Below are 27485 nucleotides of genomic sequence, written 5' to 3' on the forward strand. Positions count from 1 at the left end.
CCCAAACACACATCTGGCTTATGTAGTTTCAACTTGCAAAGAGATAACTCGATATTAAAATACTGCCTTGGTTCGCTGGTCCCCATAGGACCATAGCAATGATGTCGTAGCAAAACACAGAGCATGTCTGGGTCTCCTTGCAGCTGATGGGGAAACAGGATTGTGTAGAAGATGCTCCTGCTGTGTGGAGTGGAGGACTGCAGGCACGAGACGGTGACTGAGAGATTTTTCTGTCTGAGAGGTAACATGGCTGATGATTCTAGTACTTAGACTATGTTTACTTGCAGTGCCTGCTTCAGCCACACAAAACCACCCCTTCTAGTGCCAGACTAGTCACTCACAGGCAGTTTGTTGTACCTGAGGCATTCGAAAGTAGCTTAGTAAACAGTACCATTTGTTCCAGGAAGAGTCCTGCATTTCCTATAGTGACCTATAGACTATATGCTCCTATAGACTCCTGTATTTCATTGTGTCCATATTACCTACACCCAGATGGCAGGAAGCCCTTGTCTTAGGGAGGTTGAAATTCATGTTCTTTAGCCAATGTTGCAAAGTTGTCTCATCTTCTCACTCTGGAAGAGCACTTTCAACTCCTGAAAGAAACTTTGCACTTCTTTCTGGACATTTTCAGCTGCTTCAGCTGTGAAAAGGCAAAGAGTAGATTGGGAACATCAGGTTCAGTTCCTTGCCCTGCTGCAAATTCCCTTTGTGGTGCTTGGGAAATCGTTTGCTCTTGCTGTGACTTGGTTGCTGATCTGCGATACACCATATTACTAACCAATCTCCTGGCGTGCAGGGAGCAAAACTACGTGGCTCAGTTACTATAGCAATGAGACCCTGAATTCAGGAGTGTGTTTTCATGAGCACAGTGCTAGACATCCAGAGCGGTCCTCAGTGCTCTGCAAAGCCCTGCACAGGCCTGGCTGCTGCCTCATCTCACCCCTCTCTCTCAGCAGATGTGTGTGCAGTGCAGCCAGCTGCATCAGAAGCGCATCATGTCCTGCAAGAGCAAGGTAGTCAGAGTCCAGCCAGGCTGTTGCTGCCTCATACGTGCAGAACGGGATGGGACAGGGGAGAGGAGATATCAGGGAATTACTTTGGTCTCTGTGCAAAAAAGAGAGAGAACAGGAGGAGGTCAGAGGAGAAGAAGGTAACAAAGAAATGTTACTAAAGAAGGTTTATGTTTAAAGCAAAGCTAGGCTGCCCTACACATCCATTCCCATTGCACTCTGTGCTGCTGTGGGGATGCACCCAGGCTTCTGCAAAAGGGGCCTACAGCAAAAAGTCTTCGCCAGGCTTGAGCATGAGTTTAGAGAGGGGAGCTGTCTTGGCTCCTCTGCTGCTTGTATCCTGAACATTTCCCTTCTTTGCCCCATGTGGTTCCAGCACAGGGACCTTGAGAGAGCTGGCATCCATCTGTTTGGACTGTCACATCCACATGGGCAAGCAGGCTTGTCTCCAAGGGTGAAATGCCTCTTTTTCCAAGGCTCCCTTTAGCAGTGTAACAGGGTGGTGAAGAGGGGTATGCAATGTCTAGAGAGCCCCAAGCTGCTTGGCTGGAGGAAAGGTAAAAGATACAGCTACTCTGTGCTTCCATCTTGTGTCTGACCCTGCACTGCAGAGGTGGACTTAGCAGAAGTGAGGGATGGAGTGCATCAACAGAGGCTGGTGAAGAAGACTGCAAAAGCGCTGCCTCTCCTGTGCTTCTGCATGAGCAGCTCTTCACCTCCCTGAGAGCAGAGTAGGGCAGAATTTCTTTTGTTTCAACAGCCTGCATTGAGTGGGAGGGAAAAGGAAGCATTTGAAGGAAAAAGAAATGGTTTTGGAGCTGCTCTGTGTTTCAAACGTGCCAGCCTGTTTCCAGTCTTACACAATCCCTTTGTTGAGAAGGCTGGGACATTTCCCTTGGCCAGGAGGGGGCTGAGACACGTCAATTTGTCCCTAGTGCTCGGCATGTGGTTTTGCTGTTGCACACAGACGAATGAATGAAATTAGCTCTGGGCTTCCAGGAGATCTCGTAGCATGGCAGCCAGAGATATTTATTATGCCTTCCCTGTGCTAAGCAGTGCTGGTTGGCACAGACACAGCCCTATGGTTTAGGTTTTAAGATGAGTTCGTTTTCTTTTAAATATGTTGCAAGAAAAGAATGTGTTTATTGTTACAGCTGGCTTTCTGGGGCACAGCTTGCCCTCGACCGGGTGCGCTGGGTTGCCATGCAGTCAGAGCTCCTGCACAAGTGCACCAGGTTTGGGCAGCTGTGTTAGCAGAGGTTTTGTCTATACTAACAAATCTGAACATCTGCATGGATTAATGGTTAATGTCATCCTTGGTCATTTTTAGGCCTGTGCCAACCAGTATCAGCCTAGAAAAGGCCTGGACACTGTTTGAGTAAGAGCTTGTGAAGGGACAGTTCCAATTTATTTCTTCAGGAACCAATTAACCCTGAGTTTGGTCTCAGTTTCTGTTCACATAAGAGCCCCTTGAACAGGTCTGGCATAAAGCCCAGGATTCACTTTTAAGCCTCTGAAGAACATATTGCACGAATATAGGTAGCACCTTTCTTGGTATTTGACAATGTCTGTGGGCATATCAGCAGGCAAGAGGGACTCAGGCATAGCCATCCTGTTCTGGTGGAGCATTTAGGTGGCTCAGCATGACTCACGCCATGCCCCTCAGCATCTGGACCTTTCATCCTGTTTTAGTTAATAACAGGTGCAACCACGTACGGAGTGAGCAATTGTTGGTCTAGAGCAGTGGCGAGGACAACAGCTTCTGGGTAGTCCTGCGCCTCCCAGAGATACAATCCTCCCATGCATGGAGGGGTGGTGAAGGCCTTTGTTTACTCACACACAGGCAGCACTGGGGCCAATGCAGGAGACTTGCCTGCCTGCCACACAGCAGTTTGCAGCAAGTCTCATTTCACCCTATAGCGCCAGGCTGGCAACTTCTGTGATGGATTTTTTGGAAAAGACTTCTTTTTCATTTCCCATTTGGCCTCACCAGTGCAGATGCAAGTCTCCATGAATCAGACTCTTCATGGCCTAAACAGAGATAAGTTTACACAGGTGACATTTCAACACAAACAAAATCTGGAGGAGATGATAGGATTAATGTTCACATGAAGGCAACAGGGGCTGCTGAGCCTCTCAATGAGAAGATCAGGTTAAGAAAACCACCTCTGCTTCACCCAATTAGAAAAATTCAGCTGAGCAAGCCTGCGAGGATGGCAGAGATTCAAGCATAGCAAATGCTCTTGCTATTGACTGGCCTCAGCTCAGTTATACCCTTAATAAATAGCGCAGCCTGGAGAAGAGGCTGGTGACAAGGAGCAAATGCAGATGCTATAGCTGGTAGAGTGCCAGCCCCAGCACCGAGTTGGATTGTCTCTGGTTGTGGTAAGAAGGCAGGCAGGAGGAGAGCCAGGGTTGAGCTGCTGCTGTAGGGCAGCTCTCTTTCTTCTACCACTGTCTTTCTCGGACTCACTGAGCGGAGTCAATGAGCAGAGCTGATGTTTGTTCTGCTCCCACCTGCTCTTTGCAGAGCTCTCAGTGGCAAATCCAGTTGTGAAAGCCTGATAATGCTTCACAAAATTAGCTCCCAAATGCTCTGGGGCAGCTGCCAAAGGGAGAGTTCCACCTCAAAGGGTGGTACAAAGCTGCCAGGAAGAGGGGAGGGATTGCTACATGTCCACAACATATGGGCACATTGGCCATAGGCTTCCTTGACCCAGAGTGGATGCAGTCAGCTCTCTGCTCCCTGTAGAAACCCATAGCCTGGGTTATGTCCTCTGGGCAGTATCCAGCTCGACAAGATTTTGGTTCTCAGTTTGGTTTCTGAGATATTGGTGACATATAACCAGAGCTACCTTCATCTCTACCTTCTATGAAAAGAGGTTTTGAAAGATTCCTTGCCACCTACAACAAGCATTACTGTCTTCTCCTTTCATATCCTGCCCATGGCATGGTCCAGTGGTCTGATCTCCACCTGCACAATGGAAACACAGATGCTTTGCCATGAGTGTCAAGGCTGTAGCTACAACCACAGTGTTATCTCCCTTGGCTCCAGCTGTTCCAGGCTGTCAGGATCAGATATGGTGTCCTCCATAGGCCCTCAGCACTCTGCCCATTCATACCTCCAGGTGGCTCCTCAATCAAATTTAGTATCATCTTAAAAACTGGGTGCCCCAGGACAGCTATTATCTGCCTATTATTTCAGCAAGCTCTTAAAGAGCTGTTTTGGCTTCATTTTACAGGGGTACCTGTACCAATCTGCTCTTGGTATGAGTCTTTGAGGGTTTCAATGCACAATCTGAATTCCTCTCCTGGATGCCTAAAAGATGTCTCCCTTCTTAGTCATACTTGGCCTTGTTTTTATTTTGTAGCTGGATGTTGTTTCACCTTCCTTTTTGTTGAAATATTCCTTACAATGAAAATTCTCTTCTTCCAACACACCTCCTTAAGTTTTGCCTTCTGTGAGAGAGACACTCATTGCAGATGGCATCTTCAGATGAGAGACAAACACTCCTCTGTCAGTCATTCAACACAGAATGCCTGCAGCGAATTCCCCACACATTCCTCTTTCCTTTGTGGAGGCAAAGGATGGCATAGCTAGGCTGTGCAGTATCTGCATGGTACCCAGCCCATATTGAAGAAGCCATCACCTGGAGCTCCTGCTCTGAAAGAAGAGGAAGGAATCCCCTGCCTTGTCTCCTGAAGTAGATCTGCTGTCACACTCTTATACTCAGCCTGAAATCAGAGATAGATACTTTCTGCAGCCCCAGCAGTGAAGGATATGTGCAGCAACAGTTCCCCTGTCTCCCTAAGGCTGCTACAGTCCCAGTGTCTTTTGGCAGTCCTTTTGGGAGCTGCCTGAAGGACTGGGAAATGTATGTGTGGTAAGCCAACCTGTCTTCCTAGCTAGGAATAAGTAAACAGCATTTCTGGAGTTACTGGTGGGCAGACATTTTATTCCTTAACATAAACCTAGATAGATTTGGTATGCTTCTGCCACAACCTACTGCAAGAACACCCTGCCTCCACCAGTAGATTCTCTCTAAGCATCTTTTATAACTATTCCTCCAGTTCCTCCAAGCTAGGAATAAGGGTTCAACTTAAGCAAGCAGACCATGTCATCTCACAAAAAAGCTTTTTCTCTCAAACTGGTGTGGATGTACAGCAAGCTGGCCAATCTTCACAGCCCACATACTTTTCAGATAGCTATTTGGTTTCCATCGTCCATCAAATGAATGTATTGAAGCAGATGAGATTGTCCCAGATTTACACAGGTAGGAATGAAAGCATTTTGCCTGGGATTTTCAGATCACTGAAGTGACTGTGTTTTCAGGTCAATCTGCCAGAGAGTGACAGATGCAGTAGAGAGAAAGCAAGTTTTATACTGGGATGTTACTACACAAATCAACTGAACTCAGGTTATAAGAGCAAAGCAATAGAAAAGGGTTTGGGAAGGGAGAGAAAGGCTAAGTCATCTCTTCAGTCTGTATACAGACTTTTATTAATGTGGTATTGAAAATAAGTGCTATTCTCCCCCTCCCTTTGCAATGTCCTTTGCACAAAACCTTAAGGAAAAATTGCTTTGGCTCTGTCAACAAGGAAATTGCTGCTGCTTTTGGTCAGAATCAGCTCTGGTGGCACTGGGCACTCGAGGTTTCTTGTTGCACATCTGTCCAGCCCCAGTACATGTTATGGCTGTTTGGGTCCGTGATTGCCTCTTGAGACCCAAGGGGAGACCTGCACAGGTACCCATGGTGATACAGAGGTGTAGGTGATAGTAGATGAGCCTTCTGTTATCATTGCTCTGCTATGGAAAAAGCTACTCAGTAGAAGGCCATGAGATGGGGGTAGGAGTGTGGTAGGGGTGTGATCCTTGTCGGCTGGATCAGGCCTCTGAGTGATGGAACCTTTTCTCACTCCAGCCTTTGAATGTCACCTCCATCTAGCTGTACCAACCCTGCTCCCTCCTGGGGCACAATCTGGTCAGCAGGAGTGCTTTGGGCTATGCAGATTTTGCTGTTTCCTCAAAAAGAGCAAAACCTCTCTCTTTCAGCTCTCTGGCTGAAAGGATCTTCTGGCCAGCATAATCACATTTACATGAAGGCTTCTGCCAGCTTTGCTATATTGGTCTGGGATAGAGAGTGGGCTGAGGGTAAATGACACTCTCAGAGATAGAGCTTTGCCAGAAAAACTTTTAGCTTGGCTTAGTCTTAACAGCTGCTGTTCTGGTGCTTTATCTCTGGCTATTATTAGTTTGCCTTTGCAATAGACAGAGCCATACCTTTCTCATGAATAATTTGCAATTTGCCAAGTTCAGAGTGCACATTTTAATTAACTCAGTGTTTGCTCGAAAGAAAATGATATTGCTGCACTTTCATTTCATAATGCAAGTAATACTCACTGAGTGTTCACTCCTGACCTGCAAGGCCTCATGTTTAAAACAAAGTGGGAGGCGGTGGGGGAAGAAAGGCATTTTTTGGCAAGGAAACTGCTGCCTTCAGGCTATTAATGCATCTTAATCCTGAGCAGAAGATGAAATCACTTTGGGCAGGTGCCAAGCAATACAATGACTTTCCTCTGATTTCAGGGAGTTCTTCCTCAACAGCCTTTTCTGCATGAAGTAAGAGCTATGCTTCTAGGGCTTCATTCTGCTCTCACTTTACACTCATTGTATACCCCTATTAAGGCAGTGTCCCAGCAGAGTTTTCCCATATTAACAAAAGAAAAGCAAACCTCATTGGTCCTTTTATTTATTATCTGTATTATCGCCCAGGGCCCATATTTACTGGTGCTGACACTGGACTTTGTGCCTGCAGAGCCAGAGGGCACATTTTTTATTCTGATTGTGCTTTTGAGCAAAATTACCTTTAAACTGCATCATTTGCCAGTCCCCTGATAGCGTTACTCAGCAAGAAAGATGTCTGAACGTCTCCTTGCAAGGCTGAAGATCCGTGATAGTCATCGAGCTGCTCAGAGAAGCCAAATAGCATGCCCTTATTGTTGATTTGTCCCAAGGTGTGTAGTCCTGTTTAGCTCCCCTGATGCTGCAGTGCTGACAAAATGGGCTGTTCCAGTTCTCTTCTTCTGCTCCTCTGGGTGCTTCTGGCCATCTCTTATTCCTGTACATGGACCTGGCCCACAAGGCTGCAAGATGATTCAGATTAGCTCTCTTTTACAACTGGAAATTAACTCAGGAAAACGTCTGTGGTGCTGGTCTGAGTGGCTACCCAGAGGTGTGATGATGGGGAGAGGTGCAGGAGCAGGAAGGATTCAGTTGCTGGCAGCTAACACTCAAATGTCCTCCAAGTAGTAGCTGGTATGATGTTGGCTGTCTCCTTAATGCAGGCAAACCCATGGGCATTGCACAAAGGGGAGAAAGAGGGGAGGGAAAGGAGCAGAAGGGAGCATAGCAGGGGCATGGGGGATTTCTGGAAAGACAGAAAAAGAGGTGAGCTGGAGCCTAATGCGTTGTGGGCAGTAGGGACTGGTGAGGAACTTAGTGATGGACAGGAGACAAAGTGAGCTCAGAGGGAAAAGACTGGAAGGGAGCAGTGCACAAATAGTGGTGGTGGTGACGATGGGGTGGTAGTTTGGTGGGGAAAAAGTGCAAAAGAAGGCATCCAGAGCATAACAACAGTGTGAACTGATGGATGTGATGGGGAATGGATGCTACTTCCCCCAGACCTGATCCTGACCCTGACTTGCTGACTGTCCTCCACAGATGCCCCTCCTGCTCCCTGCCACAGAGAGAACGAGGCTGGAGTGGAGGAGAGCTTTGATGGGTGTTCCTGCAGAGGAGGAAGCACTGTCTGCAAGGGCAGAGGATGACAGGGTCCTGGGGGGAAGGAGGGTGTGACCAGAGCTCTGGAGGGGAACAGCACACACATGGAAGCTCTCCAAGGGAAACCATTTCTGCACAAACACAAATGATCCAGGAGAAAACAAACAGACAAACTGGGCAGGATGAGGCTGGTAGTGAGTGGACAGCTGAGGCTATAAGGAAAACTCTGCTTTGACAGGCAAGGAATGATGTGATGAAGGAGAAGGTCTTAGCAAGGTCAAACCAGAAAGAGGTACAAAGAAAATTAGTGATGAAGAGCCATTTAGTACTTGAACAGAGGGGCTTCACGGAGCGCAGGCATTTAGAAGAAGAATGTGGGGGAGTGGTACCCCATAAAATGGAGAGCCAGGGACAGCTGAGTGCCATACGCATTGCTGAGAAAGGAAGGAGGAAGCGAAGGGCCTGAGCTACATCCAGCAGTTCAAGTGAAGCAGAGGTACGTTAGCAGGACGCTGGTGCTATGCATTGCACTGCGCAAAGCAACAAGCAGAACTGGCTCTCAGGAGTGCAGGTGAGAGCTTGTCACTCAAGCAGACGGAAAGGTAACTGGCCCTACCCACACATGTGACTGCAGAGCACCTGAGGACAGCAATTCAGAAGCAGTAACACTGCTCTCTTCCCTGGCTTTCCAGAGCAAGAGGAAGGCGGTGAGGCATCACTCATTCTCGTAACATGACCTAGGAGACACTGGATTTTCTTACCAGGGCACAGGGCAGCTACCACCCTGGGAGGGAGTAAAGGAGAAGCATGGCCTGATCCACTCCATGAACACCACCACAAGACCAGCAAGATGCAGAGACCTGCATTTGGCACAGCAGAGAAATGCAGTGTTTCATGCAGGTATACATCAGCGTGTCAAGTATCTCCAGTTCTGTGCTATAGAAATTACAGCAAAACTGGTCCTGGGACCAAAAGCCTTCAGATCCTTGAAATGTGATAAAAAATCTTAAGGCCTGCCTCATGGTAGAGAAAATCAAATGCTTTCCTGGATTTTGAAGGCATGGAATGGAGTGGCAAACACAGACCTCAGCAGCAGTTTCTCAGGGTCCTGAGTATACTCTCCCCCTTCTAGGGTTCTGGCTGGCAGCTCCAGACCAGCTGGCTTGTCAGAGCTTGTGAGGAAAAAAGAGCTGGAAGAAGCTTTTGTGGAGGATCCCCTGCATAACCCTGCTGAGATGCTTTCGTGGGGTGTCCCCCTCCTTAGCCCGGGAACTGCTTTTAAGTCATGGTTCTTTCATGGTTGGCCCCTGCCTGAGCTGTGGCATGGCCGTGTTCACACCAGGCTGGTACCCTGGTGATGGGAGCCCTGACCCTGCCTTGGGGTCTCAACTCCCTGAGCTTGCCTCATCACTTTGGGCATTGCTGCTCCCTGCTATGGTTTCAATGCAGATGCCAGGCTGGGGCAGGGGCACTTGTCAAGCAGTGGAGCTGTGCTGCAGCAGGGGATAATGGGGATTTCTTCTCTGCTGCAAGGGAATCAAATTTGCAGGAATTGAGAATAACATCCCAGACTCCCTTGGGATTCCTTTGCCAGCACAACCACTCCCTTCAAGAGAAGGGCAGCTGCCTGAGACTATGAACCCAGGGGCACACACACCATAGCATCCACCACAAGACTCAAAAAGGATTGGGAAGCAGAACCTGTGCCACAGCTAAAGACTCTACTGAGCAAGTGGAGGAAGCGCTGGGAATCACAGGGAAGGAGAGAAACAGAGCTGTATGTGATATGCGGATAGACTCCACAACTCGTTAGAGTTATAAACTAGGTATGCTTTTATTCAGCCCTGAGGCACATGGGGGTTCCTCCTCCAAAAGCATGCGCACCCTTCCTTTGCTACTCAGTTCATTTATATTACATATAATGATTACCTAAACATGAGATTGCTTCACGCCTAATACATATGCAAAACCTATTCCCGTCGAGTATTATAATTAGTTTTCTGGCATTCATCCCATTCGTGCACCTGTGCAGTGCCTCCTGGTGGTGGTTCTTGAGGGGTTGTGAGGATGAAGGCCTGTAGTTCCTCTTCATCACCGTGAGCAACCTCTTGCTTTCACGCAGACTCAATAGGGTTTCGGCTCCTGTCCAAACCTCAGGTTCAGTACAAGCCGGTTTTATGTATCTTAAAGCAGAAACTTGTCAAGTTTGTAAATTTTGTTACTCTGGCTATCTTTTGTTCCTTTTCTTTCTAAAGACATTTAAGACATTCTTGTTTAAATATTAAGTTATGAATCTTATCTACTACAGTTGTGCCTAGCCGCTGTAACTCCTACAATTCTGCTTTACCATTCTAGCAACACTGACTCCTATGGTTCTGCTTCACCAAGCATAGTGACTGCTTAAGCAAGCAGGCACAATGTTAACCCTTTATTTCCCGGTATCAGTATCACACCTTGCCCTCCATTAAAGGAAAGCAATACAAAAGCCCCTGTTTGCACAACGAAACAGTGAGGCAGAAGTGATAATTTAAGAAGACACAGATACATAATCAATTTTGTGCATTTCTTTTTCTAAACTTGTATGTGACAAAGCAAAAAACTGCTCTGGCACGTAAACTAAAGAATACTTAAGTTTTATAGCACAAATCAGATTTTGTTCTTACTAAAGAGCACTGAAACATGATGGGCTGTGCAAAACTACAAGTTTAAATTACTACAGTTCATGTATGGATTTCAGCAGGTCACCGCTGTCCCCCCAGATTTACTGAGGCAGAGATGAAGCACTGTCTAGTATGACTGAAGCAAAGCATAGCACATTGTAAAGCATGCATTGATTATATCCAACTAAACAAACCAACCTTAAATCTCTGAGGCTGATGAAATTGTATCGTTGCCTTTTTCTGGTCAAAATCCTTCTTCAGCTGCATGTAGTTCACTTTGCCTTCTTTATTTAAAACTTTCTTTTTTCCATTCACACATCTGCAGATATTTAGATCCCGCCCATAGTACAGACCCCGGCCACACAGTTCCTTCAGATCTGACAACTGGAACAGGGACTGGTAGTAGGCAGCCAGCAGGGGATTGTTCCTCTGAACAAGCAATGGCTTTTGCTCCCAGTACTCCCTGAAAAACACCTCTTGTTTGATGGGAGAGATCAAGCTTCCAAAGAGGCTGTCTGGGTTCTCAAAACTCATGGCTGATGGAGAACAAGCTGCTTCCACCTTTGCTCGTTTACACTGTACGGGCCCATCATTTGCCCTGTCAGCATGCCTCCCTCCTTTCTTGGGCATGTTCCTGTTGAAGAGGAGAGAGAACCAAAGCAGTCAACCAGTAATAACCTCAAGAGCTCGTGGGCCCAGAGCAGCTCCTCTTGCCTTATCCAGTGGGATAATCAGAGCAAGCTGGGAACAGCTCTGCTTTCTGATGCTCACTATGTGCTCCCAGCAGCAGAAAAAGGAAAGCTCACAACAGGCCTCCAATCCTCTCTCAAACCTCAGCAAACTCCAAAGGGCTTTATCTGGAGCCATTGCTCACAGAAGTTCAAATTCCACAACTGACATTATACTAAAGAAGATGCAATGAAACCCAACTGGCACACAACAGCTCTTTACAAATGCTGGAATCCACCTACCCCAAGAACACATGCTAGATTGGTCTTCTGTAGCAAGAGATGCAAATTGTTAAAAAGAATCAGTCAGCCTTAAGAGGATTTAAAGACAACATGCAGGAGGGGATGGGATCAGAAACTTGAACCCTATTACACTTCCTTGAAATGCACTAACATTGGTGGGGAAAAGGCACAGTGAAGACTTCCCAACAACCTTCTAGCCAGAGCACAATGGAGGAAGATATATGGCATTTCAAGTGCAAACCCAACCAGTTCAACCCAGTGGTTTGGTATGGCGTGTTCTATGCTAAGCTTTCCTGGCTTATAGAGCATAAACCCAACATCCACACAGCTGCATAGTTACCAGCCTAAAGCTTTAACAGGACCTACAGGGAAGGCAGTTTCTGCAGTGAGGGGACACTGACACTGGTACAACAGCATGCACTAACACCTACACAATCCAGTGAACAGAAAACGCCATGGAAAGGGGCAGAAAGATGGAGGCCAAGTGACACAGTAGGTCACTGTGAGGGAAGGAGCAGCAAGTAACCAGGTTCAGTGGGTGTGGATGATTCAATTGGCAGGAGGGCTACAGCAGCTTCCAAAGAAATAGAAAAACTCAGAGCAAACTCCCTGCAGGTGAAGCAGGCTTTAAGAACATGAAGTAAAGGCACCTGCTTGAGGTCTCAGGCCCTGGGAACAATTTTAGTGCCAGGCATCTAGCCATGCTCACCACACAGTGGCAGTGCCCCACACCTCAGGCTCTGAAGCAGTCTCCATACTCTATCCTGAATGACCATGCTTAGCAAAACTAAGTTTGCAGAAGAGACACTACAAAAGCCTACAGTTTCATCAGCAATTAAATCATTCGCTATTACACAGAACTGCATTGGTTTTCTGTCATAAACGTCATTCAATTACTACATACACTTCAAAGACAATCATTAAGATGTGTAAACGTGTAACAGGTCTATGTGGTCAATGCAAAGCACCACACAAAGTACATGGAAAGCCTGCTCATAAATACTTGCTTAACAATTTAGCTCTAGAAAAATATTACTTTCAAAGGCATCTTTTATTAAGTTACTCAAGTTTGTCCAGGGCTGCTGGGGTTGTTGTGTCCCTACTGTATTGCAGCCACCTGACTCTCTCTGCAAATCCTTTTACTTCTCTGGACGAAAAGGCTACATGTGCCTGGGATCTGCCAGACTAGGCTCGCAGCACTTAAAGCCCCATGGATCAGCAAGAGTAAGAAAAACTACGACACTTGGAATGGTAAAGATCTGCAGACCTGACACCATCTCTAGGTACAGCACAGATCTCAGAAATGTGGACAGCCACTCGGGCTCAATGCGGCAGAGCAACCGCAGCAGAAGCAGGGTGTAGACGCGGGAGTCACGGACAACACAGAGACGATCAATGTGATCAAGAGATTGCCAAATTTATTCACACACATCAACAGCTTTTATAGTTTACAGAACTAGCTGATATAACCAATATAGATTCTGATTTTCTCTACAGTGCTGTCCACACATTTTCGAAGCAGGTGACAGGCTAGCTGAAAACTTGTCCATTTGTTACTTTTTGCACACATCTTGCAGTTTCGCCATCCTGCTTTCACATCCTTTTAACCTTGAGCAAACGCCAAGTTCGTTGTTCCGCTGCACATAGCTGTCCTTTAGTAACCTAAGGTTAGGCCTTGCAGCCTGGGTAACTTGAATTCAGGCCTTACAACTTAACTCAGAGTTTGGTTAAGACCAAGCAGCTGGGATGGCTCACATGTCCATTATTCAGCCGTGTTCTTTATAACCAGCATCTCCTAAGGCTAAGACGTCTGGGTCGGTCACGAAATGTCCGCCATTCCTTAGCCAATCCACAGCAGTGGATGATGTGCGTGGAGCAGCAGATGAAGCAGAAGAGGCAGGAGCCGCGCGGGCTCTATGAAGCAGAGCAAGCGCAGCTAGAAGCAGTGGATGATCTGCATGGAGCAGCAGATGGAGCAGAAGAGGCAGGAGCCACCCGGGCTCTATGAAGCAGAGCAAGCGCAGCAGAAGCAGTGGATCATGTGCATTGAGCAGCAGATGGAGCATCCTGACAGTGCTGAGCGTCCTGCAGTACACACTCAGGGTTAATGAGTGGTCAGACCTCATCACGAGAATCAACCTGCGACAGCATGAGGCGGAGCAGGAGCAGCAGAGGGAAGGGCTGATGTGCATGCAGCATCAGCTACAGCAGAAGAAGCAGGAGCCACCCAGGCTCTATGAGGCAGAGCAAGCGCAGCAGAAGCAGTGGCTCATGTGCATAGAGCAGCAGATGAAGCAGAAGAGGCAGGAGCTGCCCAGGCTCTATGAAGCAGAGCAAGCGCAGCAGAAGAAGTGGATGATCTGCATGGAGCAGCAGATGGAGCAGAAGAGGCAGGAGCCGCACGGGCTCTTAAGCAGCAGAGTGCAGCCTGAAACTGATTCACAGCAAAATGCAAATCTGCACAGAGGAACTGAATGATTTTGCCCACACTGCAGAAAGAGGAGACATTGGATTTGGTTCAAAATAAAGCAAGCAGCTAGTGAACAGCAACTTCCCTCTGGAAGTCAGCAACTGCACAAGGAATACTGACATACCTATCAAGATTTATACCATGAGCAACATGAATGCACAGCTATGAACTACGGAAGAGTATGAATGAAGAAGGCAAAGGAAACCTTAAACAAGACCTCCAAAGCAGTTGCTTTGTAATCAGGCTAACTCATCAAAAGCAAGGAAAATACCATGTCAGACAGTTGAAGTAATAGGAAGCTCTGGTAATGTGTGGATGAACTGAAGCCAATGCTGCAAAACTATTCCTAGAAAAACACTTCACTGTTGTGTGGATGTCAGGGTTTTTTTCTGGCACATACTGGACCACAGGCTAACATTGCAAGTGATTCACAGTCCCGTAGCAGATGTTCTTCACAAGCCTTATGCTCCTGTACCACCAAGTCATTAGCATGTAATTCCAAAGCTAAAGATTCACGTTGAAAGGGAAAATGCCGTTAGCTAAGGAAATCAACATTCACTCAGTATACAGTGATGACATCTTGTTCAGATAAAGACAGTGGGGTGAGATGGTTCAGAAGTTGCTGGGAATACAAGTGTTGCCTGTGTGATTAATGTGTTGGGGGGTGGGTGGCGTGAGGTGCTGGGAGCCAGCTATCGATGAAGACATGCACAAAGGTGTTGTACTGCTAATACTTGTTGTCATCTACAAGTTCTGAGTTACCGTGTGTTGTCACCAGCAGGGAGGCCATTCATACCACAAGGGATGTGCTCGCTAAATGATACAGTATGGCACAAATGGAATGGCAAGCTCTTTGTCTTCTGTCCACTATCTCCTCCAGCTGCCCCTTACTTGAATCAAATGGCACCATATGTCATGCTCTGAGCTTTTTTCCATTTGTAGATGTAAAGATGGGGAGACACATTTTAAGAGATACTCAGCAAGTGATTCTGGGATCCTGTTTCCTCTTGTTTGTGTACATGTATGTGTCTGTAGAGATAAACTGAGCTGTGGGGTGGGAGGGAGGCTTGAAATGTTGACTTGATTAAATGCTGATCACTGTACCGTGTACCACTCTGGCCAAACCCCAGCTGTAAAACGCTGGCTGCTGAAGCAAATCTCAGTCCTGCTGTTTGTCATGTTCTACAGTTGCACATACTCAGACTCAGAGAACAACTTGGGTGAGAATAGACCTCTGGAGGTCTCAAATCCAACCAGTATGAACAAACCCGGCTCCCGCAGCTTCTCCTTAAGTGCTCCAGATCCCTGATCTCGTTGGACCCCATTCAGTATATCAGTATTGCTCATGCCCTGGGAAGACCAGAAATGGAAACAATGCTCCAGACGCAGCCTCATGAGTGTCAAAAAAAGGTAAATAATCCCTTCCCTTGGCTTGCTCCCTTGCTTCTGCAGTCCACTATTGATTTGGCCTACATGGCTGCTGAGCTTCACTTCTGAGTCTTGTTCAACTAGTAGTTTTCTGGCAGCCTAAGGCCTTTTCCTGCAGAGGTGTTTGCTAGGCAGGCAGCAGCCAGCCTGCACTGGGAATGGGGCTGTGCAAGCAATGCAGAACTTTGCATTTGTCACTACTGGACTTCGCACGGTTTCTGCCAGCCCACTTCTTCAGCTTATTTAGGCCCTGAATGGCAGTGCTGCCCTCCAGCATAGCCACCTCTTCTTCAAGTTTGATAACATCTGTGAACTCTTCAAGGTGTTCTCTGCGTCCTTTTCCTCCTGTAGGTGAGGATGTTAAATGGCAGCGGTACCAATATTGACCCTCTGAGGAATGTTACTCAGAACTGGCTTCCTATTAGACTTTGGAGTGTTGACCTGTGCACTTTGAGCTCACCTGTCCAGCCTGTTTTTCACTCACTTTGCAGTCCACTCATCCGGTCCATACCACCTTGTGTTGGCTACAAGGATGCTATGGGCCAATGTTCTAGTAACCCAACACTTCGTTTTGATGGGGGAGAAGAACACATGCAGCTAGACATCAGCCATCGAAGAGCTTTCCTGTATCACTATTGGCCACATCTTCTCTACTGGCAATAGATCAGCTGGACCAAAACTCTCTGGAAAGTGGCGGAGAGGCCTTTTTATTTTATCTTAAAGAATGTGCCAGGCTGCCAAGAATTAGGGGTGTGAATTCCTCTATAAAATCAAAGGAATCAGGATATACTTTTCAGCCAGGCTTCACTGGTTATTTCTACAACAACCGGTTAGCTGTAGCCCAGAAAGACTGGTATTTGTGCTGATAAATCTAAACATGGTTTCCTAAGGGGTCTGATAATAGTCAGACAAGGATCTGAAGGGAAAAACCCCAAAGAGATGGCTGCTCTCTCTCATCTGAAGTCCTTGCTTCAGCTCCCTGAATTTCTGCTCCTTTCTGGAATGGCTGAAAAAACAAGCCTGCACTGTTCAAACTATTCTTTTCCCAAGCCCCTTTGCAGAAAGCAAGGATGCTATTTCTGTAAGAACTTGAAAGGAAATACATGTCTGAGACCAAGAACAAGAATGGAACATTTCAGTACAAACAAATGGTGAACATTTGGCAGCTGGGAGCTGACAGGGGTTTGTAACATGCTGCAACAGAGGGGTTGTCTTGCTGGCTCTACCAACAGTCAGCTTTCTAAGGAAAGTAAAAAACAAGCCTGTTGGAATGTATTTTCTCTTGCAGAGACTGCTCCAAAAGGCTGTTACAGTGCAGCAGTTACTTTGTTCAGATGGAGTCTAGCATGTTCCCAAAAAATGTCTGTCCCCTCCTTCTCTTCCCTTGCCCCAGCCTTGGCCAAACTCTTCAGCCACAGCTTTTTTTCTTCCTCCTGCTCTACTCAGCCCTCCCAGCTCCAGCCCACTTCCTTCTGCCTTTATTTTACTGAGATCAGCCTTGCCAGCAGTGTGGAAAGGAAAACAAATGGCTTTAGCTTGTGTTTTCTGTACTCTACAGGGCTGTGATATGATGGGAAGCTTTGGTGCAACCTTACCTGCCCATCAGGAAGGTCAGTGCTGTTAATTACTATCATTAGGAGCACAAGACTGCAACCACCTGGTTTCACAGCCTTTCCCACCTCCCATCAGGAAATGACACAGGAATGTACGTTTCTCCACAGATGATCTAGTGCTTTTCCCAAGGATACAAAGCTGGGTGTCTTAAAGGAGCTTTGCTTTATTAGGTTTCCATACACAGACACTAAAATGAGGCATTTCCACTACAGAGCAGTACTTTTGTTTCAAAGGTAATCCACCATGAGAAAATAAAATGGAGCTGTGCCTGAGGAGGAACACAATGTCCATATCTCCATGTCATCACATCAGCTGAGGGCCATTCAAATGATCTTCACACTCCCAGATGCTGGGTGGGTGCATGGGTACCAGGCCTGTTGCTACCCCCTGGATGAGGGTAGCAACATTAATTTCTTTATGGGGTGGATGAGTTTGTCCTTTTGATTCCCAGCTGGAGACAGGGGACCTGTTAGTTCTGTTCTCTCATGATGCCTTTGCCAGTTGCCCAAACAGCTTGGAGAAGGAAAGGTATTTACCTGCAATGCAGAACAGAGTGGCAAGGACTAGATGGGAAGGAGTTGTACTGGAACAAGCCTCCTGGGCCTGAAACAGGGAGAAGGCAGCGACTGTGGGTGTCAAAGGGTGACCAGGGATATGTAGGACAGGAACAATAAGATCTAGATTAGTGGGGTTGATCAGACTGGGAGTGAGGAGACAACCAGAAGCAGGTGAGGTAGAGTGGCTGAGGAAAGAGACTGGGAAGGGTGGGTGACTGGACAAAGAGCTGGAGAAGGGAGCCTGGGAGTGGGAGATGGATGTTTGGGGAAACGCCAGGGAGAAAAGCTTTGCTCCTCAACGCTGAAGGCATGTGCTTTGGGGGCTGAGTGAAGAAAACAAGCAGGGAGCGATTCCGAGGAGTGGAGGAGAGGGATGAGAAACCAGCCCTGGGTACAGGAAGGACCAGGGCAAGGTAGGAATGAAGGGCTCAAACTGGGAAGGTAGGGCTGGGTTACACCACCACTGTCAGTGGCTGGGCAGCAGCCACCCATCCACTGCCTACCAGCCTTGGTGGGACATGGTGTCAGCACATGGCAGCATCCTCTCCTCCTGCTGATCCCTTACAGGGCCTGTCACCCCCTGTTGGTAAGGGCTTCAGCCCCACTGATGTTCGTGGTGGATATCCATCTGATTCCATGGCGTGGGGGGTTGTTGCTGTTGGTTTAGGCTGGGTTTGAGGGTTTTTTTACTTTATTGTTTTGGAAGATGGGACAGATCAGAGTCTTGCCAAGTTGAGATGTTTGAACCATCCATCAGGACATGGAAAGTGATTTCAGATTGTCCCTTGCATTGCAATGAAACCCCAAGTGACCCCCTCACATCAGATGCTCTTTAAGAGCTCCATACATGGGCTCTACCAGCCCATGTACTGTGACCTCAGTTAGGATCCCCCTGCTCTCTACTTCCCTTTCTCTTCCCCTTTTTGGGGGGCTGCTGTTTGTCTCCTCTGGGTGGTGTGTTCACCTTCTCCCCTGAACAGGTACATCAGGAGACATCTGTGTGTGCTAACTGCATGGTCTAACCACTGGCTGCGCCCAAGCTAACCTGTACCTGCAGTGATTGCATTGTGCCCTCTGTTGTCCTGCTGTCCCTGTAGTCCAGTGCTTCTGAGATGTACAGAAGCTGAGGCTCTGCCCAGAAGCAAAAGCATCCCTGACCCCCCTTGCCCTCGTACAGCCTCAGCAGTATGTCAGAGGTGTCCTCCCCAAATGAGGGAGCTGCCAGGGAAGGTGCTCTACAAAGGGCTCTGCAAGGGCTGGACCTCCAGGCTATGCCTTATGGAGCTCAGTGGGTAACAGCGTGGCTCTTCTGTATGTGCACTGTGCAACCTGTAAGGACACCAAGACCCCAACCTGCACTTTTTGTACAGGGAGCAGTGATTAAGACATCAAAATGTAAAGAAACACAGTTTATTCTACAAGAAAAGTCCCATGCAGGTGGGTCATGTGTGATCTGGTTGTTCACTGCCCTCTTAGCTTACAAGGTATCACCCTCCCACTGAAGAACAGATAAAACTTCGTTTAGTTCTTTCCTTCCCATGGCTGTTGTTGCCTCATCTGTCTTCACATTCTCTGGTGCATCCCCCCAGATCTGCCTCATGGTTCTTTCAAACACCAGTATTTCCTTTTGGCTTTACCCCTTTTTTCCCTATTCCCTGTTCTTCCTTCTTGGTTTCAACAGCTGATGTCTCTCATTGGGTTCCCGTATCTCCTTAAACATGTATGAACTGACAAATGACCTATCGCCTCTGTACCAGAGCATGTCATCCGTTCAGAACAGATTCTACGCGGGCTGTGTTTCTTGGCAGCCAAGAAAATCATCATTGCTTTGTGGAAAATCTCTGATCTTTGCTCTGCCCCAACAATGTAACTAAGTTGGGTTTAATTTTGTTTACCCTACCATTCCAGTATAATGCTTTCAAGAAAAGAAAGAACAAGATATGACCCCTAAAGGGGAAGGAGAATCAGCCAAGCGAGGCAGTGTACCATTCATCTCAGCTAAATTTGCCAGGGTTTTCTGTTGTTGCTGTAGCTGTGCTCAAAAAGAACAAAAAAAGCCCTTAGGCCTTGAACCAATCTTCTACTTGATCAGAGCAGGAGAACAGGAGCAGGAGGTGGCTCTGCGCAGTCAAATGCCAGTTTACCCACTATTGATGAAAGAAATGCAAGGGGAAGAATTTGTAGAAAAGAATGAATGTGGTTAGTTATGCATTTTCAGTCAGCATTTTAGGGTATTTTTAGGTTTGTAGCAAGTTTACACCATTAATGGCTGAATACAAAATTATATAATGAGTGTGACTCCTAATTAGGAGCCATAGCCTAAATTCAAACTAATTCCTGATGTCAAGTAGACTGTAATGCCAGAGTCTTCAGCAGTGATGCTTGGAGAAACTTCAGCAGAAGATTCCAAGGACCAGAATGGCAAAGTTATGTGAGGATGCAGAAAGGGGCTTTGTGTGTTCTTTAGATGGGCCCTCCTGGCTTGGTGATCCCCTCTGCAGCCGAGCTAAATGGGACAGGGAGTCTTGCAGAGCCAAGCCTGATTCCATTCATTCCAGTAGCTGGTTTCTGTTTGTCAGAAGGGACTTGCTTGGGTCTGTGCAGTAAGTAGGTGGTCCAGCTCCATACATGTGGCTCCCCCCCCCAGCAGAGGATGATGCTTTGAGACAGGGAAAGAAGAATGCAAACATAAAGCCCCACTTGAGTTTTCCTTCCCTTCCTCCACCCCCCTTCAGTACTTTTCTACAGTGGGGGCAATCTGACCCCCAGACAGAGGGGACTCACAAAACATGAGTAGGTCTCAAGAGTGCAACACAAAGGCCCTTTGTGCTGTACACTGTGGAGCTGACCATCAGTCACAGTTGTCTGCCACCAGCCTCCAGAACCAATTCCACGCAGTGTGATTAGACCTCATCAAAGTTAAGTTACTGAGTTGTTTAAATGTCTGACCAGTACAGTGAGCCTCCTCCCACCACTAGCATCTTTTTTAGCTCCCTTGCTGAGGATGCTTCAGGCTGGGTGGTCCCAGCAACACCCTGCAGCATTTTTCAGTCTTGTCAGCAAGCCTGGAATAGGGTCCTTTCTTCTGAGCAATTGGCTTTGTTTCCCAGCCTGTTACAGGAGTCCTGTGGAAAATGATCTGGAGGACAAGAGGCAGCTCTGATAATGGGAAACGTCTGGGAGGGATTGGAACATTGGCTTGTAATACCCGGACAAAACTGCCTCATTCAGAAACAGGATGGGGGGGAAGCGCGCAGAACAAAGATCTTATTTCACTTCATTAAATGAACACGTGATGTTTTCTCTGGAATGCCTCACTGACAAACGGGCCCACATTTTCCAGGGACCATAGCTTTTATTTAGGCTCAGACAAGGCCAGAAATGGCTGAAAAGTATGTAAATTCGCAGCTTATGTTAATTTGTCATTTCCAGGCTCGACACTAACTCAGAGCCAGGCCATTGCCAGCTTTGCGTTTCCGGGGGAGTGGGATGGTAGGAGAGGCCTCTAACACCCCCACCCCAAAGCTGCTGGCCAGATTTTGTGTACATCATGTACAGCTTTCCATAGGGACAGAGGTACAAAGCATGGCTCCATCCAGACCGGCCTGCGTCACCCGTCTGTTGCGCTTCTCCCAACAGACTGGGATAGGTACCCACAGGAGCTAAAACTGCCAAGCCAGATGTTTTGCCTGGAATGGATGGCTTTACACATTGCTCACTGGAGATAGATGCAAGCTTTTGAAAGAAACTGGAGATCTGGGTTCAGTGGAGACATTTTATTCAGCATTTTGGGCTTTACCAGTGCTGTTGCTAAATAGCTGTATATCTTGCTGTGGGAACTCCTGGCCACAGGCATTTAAATGGATTCAAAGGTTCACATCCAGTAAAACAGACTCCATTTCTAAAGGTGTGAGTGCTCTGGTGTTACAAGTCAATGAACTTGTAAGTATCAATTATCCAGCTGGGATTTTGGAAGGAGATGCTACACTTCCACCACAAATCTGTGCCCTCCCAGTATAGTGCAGGCCCCTCTGAATCTGTGACATCTGGAACCTGCCTGTCCACCTTTCCAAGCCCTCTGATGGTGCTTTTGTTCATGTCTTGCTTTGCTCGTACCTCCCAGTCTGTTGTTATGCCAGAAAGGTATCTCTCACCTCTTTTGCTTCACCACCTAACATAGGTCAGTGGTCTCTGCAGCACTGCACTGGCCCAGAGAAGTCCGCATGACATCCAGGCTCGCCCACCCTGCTCTTCCAGTTTCTCTTCTCCTGGGATAACTAATCCAGTTTGCAATGCAAGCTTCTTATCCACTTTGCCTCCTGTCACTAGCATTTCCAGTCCAGAAGCTTTTTCTCACAGAGGTTGAAAGCAGTGACCTTTTCCTTTGGATTGGCTTTGTTTACAGCTGTTTATCCTCTTCCCTCATGTAAAAGGCCTGGCATCAGTCCTGACCCACAGGGGCAGCTTGGCTGCAGCAATTAAACACCAGCATGTTCCAATATACATGTCTAAGGTCAGGCACTATCTCCATACTTTGAACCTAATGCAGCCAGATTTGCAGGAGCTCAGCAACTGCACTTGACAGCCTCTGTGGTGGAGCTGAGCGTGCTTAGCATCTTCTCAGGAATGATAGCTCTGGCTGAAGACAGACATTGCACCTCTGTATGCAGCATTGGTTTCCACTGCCTAGCCCAGGCCTGGGAAGGGACCATATGATTTCATAGCATTGCTAAGCAATGACAAGAGCTTGTCTCTCGGGTTAGCTGGGTTTACTAACACATTGTACATTTTCTTGCTTAACAGCATCGCTTCTCATTTTCTAAGAGTCCCTGAGCTAATGTTTATGTCCTAGATCAGCTGTCCAAACTTCCACTGCCAACTCCCAAGCTTTCTCATACAGACACCAGAACAGCCATCCTGAATGTGTGTACTGAACATTGCAACAGCCTGTAGCCTAGTAAAGCTGTGGAACCTCTGTCCTGCTCTCACAGATCCCTGGTGACTCACAGAGCTGCTGTTCCACTGACCCAGGCACGACTCACACAACTCAAACATAGTTTGGGCAGCAAAATTCCTGAACGCCTTCTAGCAAGCATCCCAGGCTCTGCCAAGGGCCGGGACAAGAGGCTCAGTGTTCATTGCTAGTGTTCATTGCATGTTCATTGCTAGCGAGTTGCTCATCCTTGGAGGATGAGAAATAGCCAGCAAAATCATTCCGAGTGTGGGTAGGTGAACCCAGGAGCTTCTGTGCTCTGAACCATGTGTCTGACCTGCACGGTTCAGGAGAGACTTTTGTGTATGTTATGTATTTTGTAAGGATAAGGAGCAGGTAACTATGAGAATCATAGAATAGTTTGGGTTGGAAGGCACCTTGAAAGGTCTAGTCCAACCCCCTGCAATGAGAGGGACATCTTCAGCTAGGTCAGGTTGCCCAGAACCACATCCAGACCTTGAATGTCTCCAGGGATGGCACATCCACCACCTCTCTGGGTAACCTGTGCCAGTGTTTTATCACCATCATTGTAAAAAAGTCAATGTGAGTTCCAGGTGTACTCTGACAGTCCTGTAACAGCGCTGAGAGCCAGGATCTGCTACGGCAATTGTTTGAATGGATTTGTGGCATCTTGAGGTGCACTCAGCTTCCATCATGACACAGCCATGGACAGATTATGCAGGTTAGGAGAGAACCCCAGAAAGATCTGCTCTGCAGAGGGTCACCTCAGAGGTCTTTGAGCTCCCATCTGTCATAGATGGATTGCATGGTGCTGAGGCACACAAAAGCATTCTCACAAAATCCCCTGCGTCTCACCAGGCTCATTAGATCTATGTCCTTGCCCTCCCTTCCCAAATGGCTGCACATGCCCCAGCATCTCCTGTGATGCTCATATTAATCCAGGTGCAACCAAGACCTGTTGCCTCAGCTGTGGGAGATCTGATAGACCTTTTACACCAGCCCCTTTGTTCTGAAGAAGCTGATTTCCCCACCAGCAGACACTTTTTCAACAAGCTCTGAAGCATCCTCCTCCAGAGGCTCTTCCTATGCACTTCTGGCACTTGGCTCTCTGACTTGGTAGTCAAGAGCTGTGGGCTCCCCAGCCAAACCACAAGTGATGACCTTTGGTTGGTGAAGAGAGAGCACCTGCTTCTTTACAGCAGGGTGGCAGGCACTGGAATGCCTCTGGGAAATTTGGCTGGATATTTTATTCAAACATGAAGCTTGCCCCTGTGTGATGACATCAATTGAGAGGTGAGACGAGTGGAGTGTGGAACACTTGTGTTTTGTTGCGATATAATTGGTAGATTATAATCGCCTGTGCCAGAGCTGGAGACATCCTGGGTTGATTTCCTGCTCCATTCATGAGCACAAGTCCCCTACTGTTTCAACTGATGGAGGAAGTGCTCTTAATTGTGTGAATCGGGATTTGCCAGTGGCGGATAATGGCCCTCTCCACAGCATTAATGTCTGGGGATGGGGTGCCTGGGCTCACGGCATGGAACACAGCAGAGCCAAGTACATCTTCGTAGCTCAGTGATGCAGAAAGACAAAGTAGCTGAAATTTCCTCCAGCGACAGAAGAGTCCTGGGTTTGACTCTGTGCTCTGCCAGAAGCGACCTCAGCAACCTCTCAGTGAAGGTGTCTGCACGATGAGGGAGATAATGAGGAAGGAAGTGGGAAGCAGTAATGATTGCTTCCTCACTTATGGACAATCATGTCATATTTAACAGTATGTGTTAAAGTGTGTGCTATGAAGTGCATGTGACATTAGTAGGTGTGGAGGCAAGTCCTCTCTGCCTAGAAGTGTGTCTCCATGGCAGTATGTACCCGTGTGCTGGTTTGTGATTTAGCATTACACACTGTGAAGTCCATCTTACGAGTTGTGCGGGCCCATTCAGATGCCTGTACAGTGGACAACTGTCCTCACCTTGATGCTAAGGTGATCCCAAGACTTATTCTGCCAGGTTCCTGCAGTGGCTTGTTGCATTATCAGACCTCTCTCTGAGGGGCTTTCTGGGGTCAGACTCAAATCCAGCAAGTTGTGGCAGTAGCATATAGGCTAGGACCCCACAAAATAAATGTGGGTGCTATTGACTCCTCATTTGGATGGAATAAGGTTCTTGCTTGGCTAAGCAGATAAGCCACGTTTCTTCTGCACTAAGGTAGATGTGCCAGGCAGTCTCCATGAACCAATCCCTGTGACCAGCCAGCACCTATACAATGGTGGAGGCACACGTCTGGAAGCTGGAATAGCTCTTATTCTACATGAGGGCGGAGGGTGGCCTTCTAAATGCCAGCAGGGGCCATGGGACAGCCACCACTCTGTGCTTGGCCATCCAGCCACATTTTTACCTGGTTGTCCTGTATACGCCATGTGATGGCATTCAAGATGGTCTGCTCCATAACCTTCCCCAGCACTGAGGTCAGATTGAAAGGCCTGTAGTTCCCCAGATCCTCCTTCTGGCCCTTCCTATAGATGAGTGTCACATTTGCTAATTCCAGTCAACTGGGACCTCCCCAGTTAGCCAGGACTGCTGAGTTGGAGTTGTTCAGCATGAAAAATAGAAGAATCCAGGGAGGCCTTCTGGCAGCCTTCCAGTACCTAAACAGGGCACCCAAGAAACCTGGAGAGGGCCTTTGGACAAGGGCCTGTAATGTCAGGACAAGGGGAATGGCTTTAAGATGAAAGAGGGGAGATTGAGATGAGCTCTCAGGCACAAGTTCTTCCCTGTGAGGGTGCTGAGGCACTGGCACAGGGTGCCCAGGGAAGCTGTGGCTGCCCCATCCCTGGAAGTGCTCAAGGCCAGGTAGGATGGGGCTTGGAGCAACCTGCTCTAGTGGAAGGTGTCCCTGCTCGTGGCAGGGGGTTGGAACCGGATGAGCTTTGAGGTCCCTTCCAACCCAAACCAGTCTGGGCTTCTGTGACAAATGACTGAAAGTGGCTCGGTAAGCTCTTCTGCCAGCTCCCCCAGTACCCTTGGGTGGATCCCATCAAGACCCATAGACTTGCATGTCTAAGTGGTGTAGCAGGTATCTATCTGACCATTTCTCTAAGATTTCTTCCTTGAAGAAAGTCCAGCCTTCCTATACTCCTTTGTCTTCAGGACTGCCTCCCAAGAGACTCTGTCAACCAAGCTTCTGAATGAGCCAGTCTGGTATCTGGAAGTCCAGGGCAGCAGTTCTGCTGATCCCCATCTTACTCCTCCAAGAATCAAAATCTCTATCACTTCATCATCACTCTGGCCAAGGTGGCCTTCAACCATCACCCAGAGGTCCTTCTCTGTTCACAAACAACAGGTCCAGTGGGGCACCGTCCCTAGTTGGCTCCCTCACCAGCTGTGTCAGGAAGTTCCTTACACACACTCTGGAAACTTTCTAGACTGTTTCCTCTCTGCTGTATTGTATTTCCAGCAGACATCGGTCACTGGAAGTCCCTTGTGAGAACAAGGGCTGGTGATTGTGAGACTTCTCCCAGCTGCTGATGGAATATTTTGTCTGCCTCTTCATCCTGGTTGTGTCTGTAACAGACTTCTACCATGATATCTGCAAGAAGATACAGCACTTTACTACACAGGGTTTGAAACAGAGCTTGAAGCAATCATGATTAGTACAAATGCTGCAGGTGGAGCAGGAGCAAGGAATGGGGAAACCACAGTGAGAAAGAAAATTGCAAGGGCAAGGAAGTGAAGCAAAAAAGCAAAGCTAGAAGAATAGAAACAGAATAACTGCATGTACCAAAGTGCAGGCTGGAATGTGGCCGAACTACAGGAAAGGGACAGGGATGTGACAAATAACTGTGCTGGAATAAAAGGAGATTCAACTTACCTGCGTGTCACGCGTGTATCCTCACATCACAGTTGAGGATACACACCTATCTCTTACCCGAGTTTTAATTTTGATCAGAAAAGTATCTCCCCGACTTCCTCTCCCTGAAGCAGAGAAGCCTCAGACCTGAGTCAGTTCACCCGGCTGGGTACATATGCGAGAGGTGTGATGTGAAGTTAGCACTGCCGCATCAGGGGGACACCCGGAGAAGGTTACTGCAGGCCTGAGTCCTCACCCAAGGCAGTGAGGTGTCCCTGATCCACGACTGACAGCCCTGGGGACCCTCACACCAACCTTGGGGTCATCCCAGTGTGCATTTGGGTCTGACACCTGCACCTTTGTGCATATCATTCCACTCTAGGCTTTCCCCTCAGGTCTTCCAGTCCTGGCCTCTTCTGGGCCCTTCCTCAGGTTCAGACCTGTCGTCTGGTGCATGAGGAGTCACTGCTCACATAGCTCAAGACGATGCAGGTGTCTCTGGTCCCACATGAGCTGAGCCACCTCACCTATAACCTTAACACATTTGCTATTCAGAAATAGTACCCTGCTTCCTGATTCTGCCAAATAATGTTGCTGCACGTCTTCAGTGGGATAGATTATTGCTCTGTCAGGAAGGCCACTTGCCAAGCAACTTGATTTCTTGAATTGTCACCTAAAATGCAGTGCAGGCACGGCTGTCACTGGCTTCAGCCCAACGCTGCAAGCACGACCCCATCCCTTAGGGCTGATGTTTCATATGGCAGGGGGGCAAGGAGGAGACATGAAGGATGTGGGTGGCGGATAGGAGTGAGGTAATGTGGAGAGGGTGATATCATGGTATAGCCACAAGGGCTGGGTGAGGGCTTAAGAAGTAATTCATTGGTATGTGTTTAGCCCCATTTCCCTAGGAAATAAGGCTTATACAATCACTTTGGATGCATATGTGTACAATGCTGTAATAAGGGAGAGGCTGTGGCTTCAGAGTAACCCTCATGAGACACTGGAGAGTCCAGGGGAGTGATGTTGACAGTGCCTCAAGAATAGAGAAAGCTTCAGCTGGAGCCTGCACTTTATTAAACACAGGAACGTATCCACCCATGACATGTACACTTGCATGAGCCTGGGTTTCATTTGCTTTGCTTCTCAGGCAATGGCTTGTTACTGAACTTCAGTTGTGTGGTCACTTGGGCTTAT

General features: G+C 47.7%; 1 long non-coding RNA gene across 1 annotated transcript; it reads right to left on the minus strand.

Moving 5' to 3' along the window:
• Positions 1-10698: 10698 nt before the first annotated feature.
• Positions 10699-11522, minus strand: LOC134162885 (uncharacterized). The gene is made up of 2 exons (XR_009964475.1): positions 11423-11522; positions 10699-11085 (listed from the first exon to the last, which is right to left on the minus strand). It is a non-coding gene; the product is annotated as an uncharacterized LOC134162885 (long non-coding RNA).
• Between the last annotated feature and the right edge of the window lie 15963 nt (positions 11523-27485).

This window comes from Pezoporus occidentalis, unplaced genomic scaffold (assembly GCF_034315485.1).
Source record: "Pezoporus occidentalis ecotype Australia unplaced genomic scaffold, CSIRO_AGI_Poc_V1 ctg104, whole genome shotgun sequence".
NCBI classification, from domain to species: domain Eukaryota; kingdom Metazoa; phylum Chordata; class Aves; order Psittaciformes; family Psittacidae; genus Pezoporus; species Pezoporus occidentalis.